The 11,890-nt window shown below is 35.1% G+C and overlaps 1 pseudogene; it reads left to right on the forward strand.

Moving 5' to 3' along the window:
* The first annotated feature begins 3,569 nt into the window (after window positions 1–3,569).
* LOC143618007 (putative indole-3-pyruvate monooxygenase YUCCA4) lies at window positions 3,570–10,038 on the forward strand (annotated as a pseudogene).
* Window positions 10,039–11,890: the final 1,852 nt, after the last annotated feature.

The following is an 11,890-nucleotide window of genomic DNA, read 5'->3' on the forward strand; positions in this document are numbered from 1 at the left end:
AACCCGTAACCTATATGCCAAAATCGCACCCTTTAAACATCGATGTTAGGTCGATTTGATGGTTGGGGTTTGTAGGCGCTGGTCAGACGATTCCGTGGATACCTAAATCGAGTTATTTGGTTAAGAAACGAAGGATTTAAGAACGAACAGTAGCTGCAGCCGACAACTTCGCCTGCAAGCTAAGTTCGCCTGATGAACTTCGCCTGCAAAGCTAAGTTCGCCTGATGACAACTTCGCCTAAAGCTAAGTTCGCCTGATGACAACTTCGCCTAAAGCTAAGTTCGCCTGATGACAACTTCGCCTAAAGCTAAGTTCGCCTGATGACAACTTCGCCTAAAGCTAAGTTCGCCTAAGGTTAACTTCGCCTAAAGCTAAGTTCGCCTGAGGACAACTTCGCCTAAAGCTAAGTTCGCCTGACGACAACTTCGCCTAAAGCTAAGTTCGCCTAAGGTTTAACTTCGCCTAAAGTCAAGTTCGATTAGAAAATAAATTAAAAACCTGGCAGCTCGACCCCAGCCAGGGGCTCTGCCCCTTGGACCCTGCTAGGGGCTGCCGCCCCTAGACCCCGCTGCCAGGGGCGCTGCCCCCGGACCCCCGTTCGTTGTGGGTAGTAATTAAGACTAGAAAGATGATATGAGTAGTGATAGTTAATTGATATGTATACTTGTTATACAGTCAGCCGTGCACAACTGAAGAAAGGGATTACGATTAACGGTGAACGTAACCGTGTTCAGGTGAGTTTCTAGCCCCAGTTATGTGTTATGTTTTCGGGGCTGTGTGCATACTCGATATGTTTGTTAATACGCTTATCCTAAGAGATAAGTGTATGCCTTATGTGAATGATGTGATATGTATGAATGATGGCTTGACGGTACGTGAACGATCTTCGGATATTGCACGTACTGTCAGGTTGTAACACTAAGTATAAGGTAAGTATGATATGTATGCTTATGTGTATGAATGTGATAAAGTTAACAAAAGAAGGAAAGGGTGGTTGTATGGTAACGAAGAGGGAATCGAACCCTACTAATATTCGAGAACTAGGGAACCGAACCCTACTAATATTCGAGGAAAGAGGGTATCGAGCCCTAATAATACACGAGGAAGGAAGGTACCGAGCCCTAATAATACTCGAGGAAGGAGGGTACCGAGCCCTAATAATACTCGAGGAAGAGGGTACCGAGCCCTAATAATACTCGAGGAAGGTAGGGCGTAATGCTCTTTATAACGTAAGATATGAAAGTAAGTTAATACAAAAGAAAGTATGAAAGTATGAATGAAAGAATATAAGTTTATGTGTATTGTATAGTGTATGATTAACTAGAAACTCACTCAGCGTAGCTGACTTTTAGTATGCACGCAGGTGAGTAGGATGAGGCAGCTCGCTTGAGGAGACACGTGGCACTGAATAAGAGGCTGGCATCGGAAGACCCAAGACGTTTAAGTTTAATGTTTCGTTTATTTTGAAAGACAAAATGATGTTTTAAGACAAGACGTGTTTTGTTATGAAATGTTTTATGAAAGCTTTTATATTCCGCGAATGTTTTAAATAACTCTGATATTTAGAACTGCGTTTATGAGTAAATCCAACACGAAGGTAGGGCTACCGGCAACGGGGCCTTACAATATTCTTTCTACTGATTTTATTGAAATATTTATAAAGCATTTTATTTTACAAACCGCGTAAAAAGTGGGATGAGTCAACAATTGGTTAAATAAATGTTAACCGAATTAATAAGGACACATAAATATTGGTAGATCTATTGGGGTGACGCACCCCACTTCCAATCGCGTTGGGTTAAAAGTGAGAATATTTTGAGTATGGTATGTTTCGAGTTATCAATTTTGATAGTCAAACACTTGTTGTATTCTTTGCTAGTCTATAACAATACGATTTGTTTAAAAGATAAAATGCTATGTTTTTATGAAAAAGTCGATTATTATGAATTTTAAAGATATAATTACCATGTTAAAATAACTGTAAGTAAAGATTTCTACCGTTGCTTATGGTAATAGATTATGAGAAAAATGGTCATTGAACCATTGTATGGTGAGAGTTTATATGTGCTCGTTTACTATATTTCCCGACAAATTGATATAGTATTGTTTACTATATATGATTTTTTGACGACTTGCATTGAAGTTTCGTTTGCCATACCTTCATTATAATAAATATGTTTATATATATATATCAATCAATCACATATATACCCAGTAAAAATCTCATTAATAGCATAGCCATTAGTAGGGTCTGGGGAGAGTGGGACGTAGGCAAACCGTATATCTATCCCAAATAATAGAGAGGTGCTTCCAGAGAGACCCCCAACATATATATATATATATATATATATATATATATATTGAAAAGATCCAATACACTAATTCTTAACGTACATTAACATAGGCGAATCCCGTTTTTAACGAATCAATGCATGAAATCACATTCTAGCATCTTGGAACCATCAGTACATATCCAATTAATCATTGGTTAACCGAAAAAAAAACAGTTTTGGATCGTTAATCAATCGATTTTTTACTTTTTTCACGAAGGCCATTTTTTGAATGTTTTCTAAGCGTTTAAGTTTTTGTGAGTGTTTTTTGAGCGTTTTAGGTTTTTGCCTTTGTTTTTTGCCTTTGAGCGTCTCGTGTACCTCTCGTACGTTAAGGCATTAGTGTACAGTATCTCTACCCTATATATATATATATATATATATATATATATATATATATATATATATATATATATTATTTTCAATAAAGAGAACTCACTAACATTCGTGTTGACGTTTATTTTAATATGTTTTTCAGGTAAGTGATGGCTTCGAGGAGATATGGAAAAGAGAGAGTTGGAAGTGTGTTTGAATAACGAGGAAACTGGGATTGTAATAAACCGTACAATAGCACGTGTAAGGCTCTGATCATGTAGGAAAATACTTTTTATTAAATAAAAATTAAACTTTTATTATTAATTATTATAATTTATTATGTTTGGCTATGGGCATCTGTCACGACCCGAATGACTTAGTTAAAGTCTTCTGCTGTCTTGATTAAGGTTTTCGAGGTGTGACACTTTTCCTCTGAGGTTTTACTTTAGACCTATAAAATGGTCAGGCGACCATTTTGAAATACAGCCATGAGTCCTGGCGTGATGACAACTGCATGTAGACCTCATGTAAGTTCAACTCAACTTACACATAGTAAAACACACCATCACAAGCAGATACATAAATGTATTTATAGCTCCAAACCCCCCTCTCCCTCTCCCAACAAATCTCTTCCATTTGCAACAAAAACCCTAAGAAGACAGAGCCCTGAGAAATAGAAACAACTCCTTTCCTTATCTTTCACTCAATTCTAATGTATCTGTCATAAAATCTTCTGACTTGAAGGGGCCAGAACTCAGAAAACCAAGTTCTCTGATTCATCACATTTGTGAACTCCAAGTGTTACATCTAGGGGTGTACATTTATTAACACATGACACATGCAGCCCTATTTAAACAAAGAATATTCATTAGCTAGCTAGTATCTTGCACAAAGAATCTTCCTTTCATCATCTCAAGAATCTTGATGGGTTCAACTGGAGAAGATGAAACTTTTACTAAAGTTGTAGGACCAATCATTGTTGGAGGTGGACCATCTGGTCTAGCAGTGGCTGCATGCCTCAAACAAAATGGCATCCCATCTCTTGTTCTTGAGAGAAATGATTGCATTGCATCTTTATGGCAACACAAAACCTATGACTGTGTTAAACTCCATATCCCTAAGCAATTATGTGAGCTTCCAATGTTAGGATACCCTAAGTGTTACCCTAAATACCCTACAAGAAACCAGTTTATTTCATATGTAATATCTTATGCTGAACACTTTAATATCAAGCCAGTTTTTAACCAGACCGTGGAGAGCGGTGAGTTTGAGTTTGAGCGCGGGGTTTGGAGGGTGAAAACGCAAGACGGTCGCTATGAATCGAGGTGGTTGGTGGTGGCTACCGGGAGAATGCAGAAGCAGTGGTGCCCAAGATTCCAGGGATTGAAATGTTTGAGGGGCGGCTTGTGCATGCAAGTAAGTATAAGAATGGAGATGAGTTTAGAAATAAGAGGGTTGTGGTTATTGGGTGTGGGAATTCTGGTATGGAGATTTGCTTTGATCTTTGCAATCATGATTCAATTCCTTTTATGGTGGTTCGAAATTCTGTAAGTTGTTATTTATTATTATGTGTTTGGTTATGATTATTGTTTTAAGGGTGGTGACTAGTATAAAGAACAAGTTTGGGTATTTGATATTTACACTCTTATACAGTCCGCAATGCTACAACACATTCTACTAATATGCAGGTCTAGTCAGCACGTGTCAAAGTATATTTTGACTCAAACATGCTTTTAGTTTTTTACCCTCAACACTACGACATCCAACTTTTTCGTATACAATCTAAATATATATCTATTAAATATTAATTACGAGAGAGGGAAAAAAAATAATTCAGGGCATAAAAGAGCTTAAATACTGCACGCCTCACATACGCATGCCACCTTACCACGAATGGTATAAGGATGGCTGCGATGCGAATAATCTCATAAACCTGTCAGCTATTTTCTCATCCATCTATGCATTTAACGGTATAAACGTCTAAATAGTTTGTTTTATATATAACCAATATATATGTTATGTATATATTATTAATATTTATTTTATTATTGTTGGCATTAGTATTTAGTAATTTGCAGTTTCCTTACACCACTTTCAGGTTCATGTTCTGCCTAGAGATATGTTTGGATTCTCAACATTTGCACTAGCCATGACACTCCTCAAGTGGCTACCTATTAAGTTGGTGGACAAGGTGATTTTGTCTATAACCAACTACATTGTTGGAGACACCGAAAAGATTGGTCTTCGACGACCAAAAACTGGCCCCGTTGAGTTGAAACTGACCACCGGAAAAGCCCCGGTTCTTGACGTTGGAACGTTATCTAAAGTCAAAACCGGTAACATCAAGGTAACTATTCACTGTATATATTCTATCAAATTGTGTATTAAAAAGATTGTATATTATCTGCATCTTATTTAATCAATTATATATGTTTGTAGGTAATTGAACAGGGAGTGAGGGAAATAACAAAAATGGAGTCATGTTCATGGATGGTCAAGAGCTTGAGTGTGATTGTATAGTGTTAGCAACCGGTTACAAGAGTAACGTGACTTCTTGGCTCAAGGTAAAATGCATGGACTGATATGAAATCTTACTTAGCTTGACTTCTATTTATTAGCACACTTAAAAGAATATACAAAAAAAATATTTGAATTTTTAAGTAAATATAGTTGTTTTTTTTAAGAAACAAATATCCTTGTCAAAATTTTCAAATACTATATTTTATATTAATATATTATAATTAAGGTACTTGTATTACCAAACTATCAATTATTCAATATATTATAAACATTTATATAAATTTGTTAGATAGTTATAAAAATTAATAATTTAATGCAAATATTATTAAATGTTATATAATTAATCAATTACAAAACATAACTAAACATTATATAACCTTTGATTATAGTATAAAAATAATGAATGTTAGATCACAGTACACTTGTCATAAATACGTGCATATGAATATAAATTGTTTTAAAAAAAATCTACTAAGGTTTATATTTAGAAAAAAAAGAAGAGGGGGGGGGGGGGATTCTTTTATATAGATGTTTATGTTATGTATATAAAAGACCGTGGGGCATATAGAATGACATAAAAAAAATTGACGTTTAAGATGGCGAATGATGTCAAAGTTGAGAAGTGTTCATTGGCATAGAGTAGTGTCGATTGATACCTGAAAACCTAAGAATATTGTAATGACAAGACTGCTAATTCGGCCAAGCATTAAGTTTAATAAATTAAGGTTTAGAAGTATTATAGGTTTTTAATGTACGTTGCATTATGTTTTTAACATCAGTTGTTAAATTAATAACACAAAAAACAAAATCTAGATGATAACATTATAACAACCTAGTAAAACATAGAGCATGCATATAAACAGCACCAACATGATCAACTTAAATTGATTAACACAATTTCTATATAATTAACAAATTGGGCAGGTAACCTATCATTGTATGTTGTTGTCATCAACACATGCAGCTATAAAATAGCAACTATTATGCTACCTGTTGATTAGCTGATAATGTTATACAAAACCACTTGCATGACTTATCTTACTAACTACCCAAAAATAAGATTTATCTTATATAATTATAAAGACCTCTAATGTACTTACATTACATTCATCGACAGGTTATCACATACCCAATGTCTTTGTGTATATATGTATAGATGAGTTATGAGTTAGTATTTAGAAGCTTCTAAAACTCATCATCAAATATAAATACTAATAGCCAAATACACAAATATATTTAGCACTAGATAATTTTCGTTCAATGTGCACTCAATTTCATCTGCTAAAATGGTACATGATAGAAGCCGATTTGAGATGGCTAATCTCTAAGATAGTGACCCTTTGAGCGAGTTAGACTCCAAAAAAATAGAGAGAACAAGACATAATTTACTTCAATTTTCTTCCCCTATAATAACATAATTTAAATACCTTTTATAGGCAACAAACTAAAACAAAATAAACTACCCACTATCCTACTAAGTTGAACCTTTACCTATAAACTGAATTATAACTTAAATACATAATGCAAACTAAATAAACAAAACACCAGATAATATGTAACATGGGTTGAGAACATGCATGAATTGGGAACATGGCAAGGACTACGTGGGTGACTGGGTGAGGTAGCAGCACTCGGATCGTATCAATCTCCCACCCTAAAAAATGTCCTTGTACTTAAGAACGGAATCGTTTTCCATGGTGGTCGCCATTCGACTCTTCCAATAGCGTTCGGTGCGGTTTAAACGACGCGCCATGGTGGTCGCCATTCACGTTGTTCGTTGGAAATAGGTTCTTCATCATTGTTCAAGGGTTGGTGGACGGTCTCAAAAGGCCGCCATGATGGTCGCCACTCACGTCTTCTGCTTGCTTTAATATTCATAATTTGTTCATGTTGCATGGTTTTACTTGTTGTTGAGGCAGCCGACCATCTTCTTGCCAAGGGTTTGAGTGGTGTTGCTTGTTTGTGGTGCTTGTTTGGGGTGGTTTGTAGTTCAGGCGTTGAGGGCGACAATGTTCGTTGTGGTGGTGTATACGGTTCAAGTGTGTGTTTTGATTTAGCAAGGGTAGCGAGGAGTGATTTGTCGAACGAAAAAAAAGGCTGGTTTGCTTAAACTGAGCGGCTTGGGCATCGGCAAGGGCGGTGACAAAGGCGTCCAATGTGGAGGAAAACTCGTTCATAGCAGCTGATTTTTCGGATACGACATCGACAAAGGAAGACGGGGTTTGTTTAAGAGGTTGTGTTTCATGGTAGGAAGGCATGTGGTCTGAGAATGAAAGCACCATTGATAGAAGCCCATTTGAGATGACTAATCTCCTAAGATAGTGACCCTTTGAGTGGGTTAGACTCTAAAGAAATAGAGAGAACAAGACATAATTTACTTCAGTTTTCTTCTCCTTTAATAACATAATTCCATGCCTTTTAGGCAACAAACCAAAACAAAAGAAACTACCCACTATCCTATTAAGTCGAACCATTACCTATAAACTACTTAAATACATAATGCAAACTAAATAAACAAAACACTGGATAATATGCTGCATGAGAACATGATTTGAGAACATGCATTAATTGGGAACATGGCATGGGCTACGTGGGTGACTGGGTGAGGTGGCAGCACTCGGATCGTATCAGTACACAGTGGCGAAGCTTGGACTGAGGCACCTTGGGGGCCGAACTCAAAATGTATACAAACTTTCACAAACGAGGGGGGCGGGCTCAAATTTCAGGCCGAAAAAGGCTAAACTTACACTAAATATAAAAATTTCAACCGAAAACGGGTAAATTTACACTGGTGCGCAAAAAAATAGGGGGAGGCGGGGCCATCCGGGCCTCAATGAAGCTTCGCCCTTGTCAGTACATCAACAAGATGTGATAGACACAAGTGGTTATTCGTGTGCAACGTGATTATCAGTCGGATTGATGGATTAAAGTGGGATATACAGGTCAAAGTGCATACACGATCGTAGGTTCACGCAAGTTTCGAGTATAAGCATAATTCAATTACTAATATTACTATAGAGGTACTTCAAATCCGAATATATAAATACTTTTACGACTTTAATTTGTATGCACAAAAGAAAGACTTTACCTATCTCTAGTCAAGAGAATCCTGATGACCAGGTCATGCACCTAATGTATATTCCAAATAATATACTAGTAGCATATGTCATGTGTACGACCAGGCCATCATTTTCTCAAGAGGTCAAGAAATGATTTAACTATACATAAAATGGTTTATTGAATTCCTTTTAATTAAGAAAATTACATAAACTCTAAGACCACTATTTGTTTTTTAACGACCAACGAATTCTTTAAATGAGTAGCATCACATCGAGATATACCAATCTTTCAATCTAGGGAAACTCTCCGCTAAGAGTAAGAATCCCGACAATGATCCTTCTATGAATGGGCTAACGTACGCGAACACTCGCTCGAAGACATGCTAGAAAAACTCGTTCAGTTCAAGGATCCAACTAGTGAACTTCATCACTCACCTAGTCTCTTTTCATCACCTTGATACTGGCGTGCCACTAAAACTAATTAAATGTTGGGGACAAGAATTGAACTTCGATCACATAAAACACCAAATATCTTTCTTATCACTCCACTACCGGCTCAGTAGCCTAATACCACTATCTGATTGCAAAAAAAAGTAAAATAAAATAAAATAAAAAATAAACGTGCTCTCATAATAATAAACTTACATAGCTTGTCAACTAATTATTTAAAAGCAAGTCATATCATCATCACTTGGTTAATTATATATCTTTATAGTTTATCCAAGTCCAATGTACCGAGCTACAGAGATTATGATTATCATCCCTCGGGTGTAGAAAGTAACATACTTTTCGTAGTATTGAAGTTATTAAGTTTTTCCTCGAAGCATATACATATAAGTGGATGCTTTTAATTATTAATCAGTTTTAAATAGAAAAACATGATAATTAAACATATACGTTTAGATGGTGGGAGTGTTCATCCAACCCTAATAATTTTTCACGACCTCTATCTTTTTGATATCAATGTCACATCATCCAATCCTTGACCATCTTTTAACTATGGAAATGCCCATCTTTCAACTCAATCAATCCATCTTTACCACTAATCTAGAGAGAGAGAGAGAGGAGTCAAGAAGGTGTCCCTGTTGGTGTGAAGGCGACACTGTCTCCCTCCCATAAGCGCTCTGTCCACCCCTATATATGTTTTGCCTATATTATTTTGTAAAAGAAATTAAGAACCACGTATATATTTTAATGATTTTGAAATATATAATTATTTCTATTATTCTACGTACTATACGAGTGTATATATATATGTGTAGAGGTAAAATTACAAACCAACAAAAGTTTAAAGAAATTAATTTTAATCTTTAGATATAGAAATTAAACAATAAGTAAATATTTAAGTAATCACATGTGAAACGTTAATCACATTCACATGTGAATAATCTCGTGCGAATTTACTATGTGTATGTTCGTATGTGAACTAGATGTCCATGATTGTATTTATTCACATATAATAATTATCTTTTTCAAATTAAAATCTAAACTAATCAATACTTATTTCTTAATTATCATCATATATAAAAACTATTATATTCATTTTATTCACGTATTTCAAATAATGTTATATGTTTCATTTGGCGTTTTAAATGTGGATATATTTTTATGCAGGGAACTGACTTCTTCACCGTTGATGGAATGCCAAAAACCTCGTTTCCTAATAACTGGAAATGTGAAAATGGATTATACACAGCAGGGTTTACCCAACAAGGAATCTTCGGGGCTGCTTGCGATGCTGCTAAAGTTGCGAAAGATATCACTAATCAGTGGTGGGGAACAAGCTGAGTTCTACCATAAGTTTATTCCGTACGTACTAGCTAGTTGTCCAAGGTAATGTTAGTAGAAGTAATTAATCAGTATGTTGTGTTAAATAACTTGTGTAAACGCTCATCGGTGAAACCGTACTTTATTTAGAGTGCTTTGTTCTATGTATTCGAACTTAATTCGTATTGTAATGGTAGGTTTATGGTCGTCGTACACATTAATCTTATTATTGATAATTTGTCTTATGGTCACAATGTATATCTTTTTGCATGGTTATATGTGGTTTTGTTAATCTGTTGTAGAAACAGACAAGTCTTTAATACAAAAGATAAAGTCACCTAAAATGTACGGACTCTATAGCAAAATAACGATATTTTGAATAACAGTACGTGTGCACTTTCAATCTTATTACATCTTACAAATATATACTACTATCTTCTTACATGTATGAACTTTAATTGTCATTATTAATTCATTAGATGGCACAACTTCATGGTTTTTGTTTAGGTCTTCTTACCTATAATTATACAAATACACAATTTAAGGTTTCTTGACATCATCTTGTCGGAATTTTGCATTATATATACTTGATGAGAAGCATGTTCTGTTTTTGTTTTTGTTATTTATTTATTTATTTATTTATTTATTTATTTATGCTTTTTTCTATTGTTTTTTTCCATTTTGATTTTATATATTTGATTCTACGGTTTATACAAGATTCTTCATTTTGGATGGAGCTTCATACGCTTATTCATAATTGAAAATCATCTAAGTGGTAGGTACCCTGCACATGCTTTCTTTCTATGTTTATGAAATTATTGCTGATATGGTTTGTTTTCAATGCTTGTGATTATTTATTTGTTGTTTCGTTAAGGATTGCGATTTTATAGGTGTATTTTCTTGCAATTACGATAAAATCTCTATCTCTATCTCTAATAAACAAAATAATATGAGACACTTGCTATCATTTTCTATTATTCTTGAGCCTCGATGACTTTGTTTTCCTGCCTAAACTTTTGACTCACATTTTCAAACATGAGGATCCTGAGATCCACTTGTCTTACCTCTTAACCCGTTTTTTTTTTCTTTTTTTGCTTGCAACTCTATTTCCCTTTTCAAAGGTCTACAAACCCTAATCTTCATAATCGTCGCACCCCAAAATTTGTTTGTATCCATTTATCGTCACCACCTCTACTTGCATTTGGGTATGTTTCTTTAGCCCTAACAAGTTCGTTTTTAGAATTTCTATGATGATAGCTCCAAACTATTATTTCCGTTCATCAGATGGTTCCATGTGAATTATCCATTTTAGGGTTCTGTTAGCTCTCACGTGATTCGTCACCAGAGTTTTGATATTCTGGTTTGTGAAATTTTAATTCACTATCACCCTATGCGTACACATTTAATTTGTTTCTCATGTTCTAATTCGCTAATCACCATTCAATCAAGGTGCATTTATGTTCTCCTCAGAAAATCATATCATACAGTGTGGGCTTCGATATTTGTTCGCATCTTCAATTTGCATGGTAAGAGTTTGTTTCAAAGTCTTTCTCACCGGTGATCCTATAATTTAGCATAATATTTTATTGTTTTATAATTTAACTAAACACATAAATTACTATTTTGAATCTAATTGATGTGTTTGTTTAGGAGTATATTTGGCAAAACTAGCTGGTAGCTGGAAGCTGTAAGCTGGAAGCTGAAAGCTGGAAGCTGAAAGCTAGAAGCTGTTAGTTGTTAGCTGTAGCTTTTAAATATTTAAGTGTTTTGCAGAGTAGCAAAAGCTTTTAATAAAACTAGTTGGGTGCCCGCGTGGTGCGGCGGAATGGGCGCACAACCTAACATCAACCGCATAATCAGTGTTGGTACATGATTCACCTGATGACAGTGCATACATAA

The sequence above is a fragment of the Bidens hawaiensis genome, unplaced genomic scaffold (genome assembly GCF_021521415.1).
Source record: "Bidens hawaiensis isolate Kalapana, Puna unplaced genomic scaffold, B.hawaiensis_p1.1 tig00061475_1, whole genome shotgun sequence".
NCBI classification, from domain to species: domain Eukaryota; kingdom Viridiplantae; phylum Streptophyta; class Magnoliopsida; order Asterales; family Asteraceae; genus Bidens; species Bidens hawaiensis.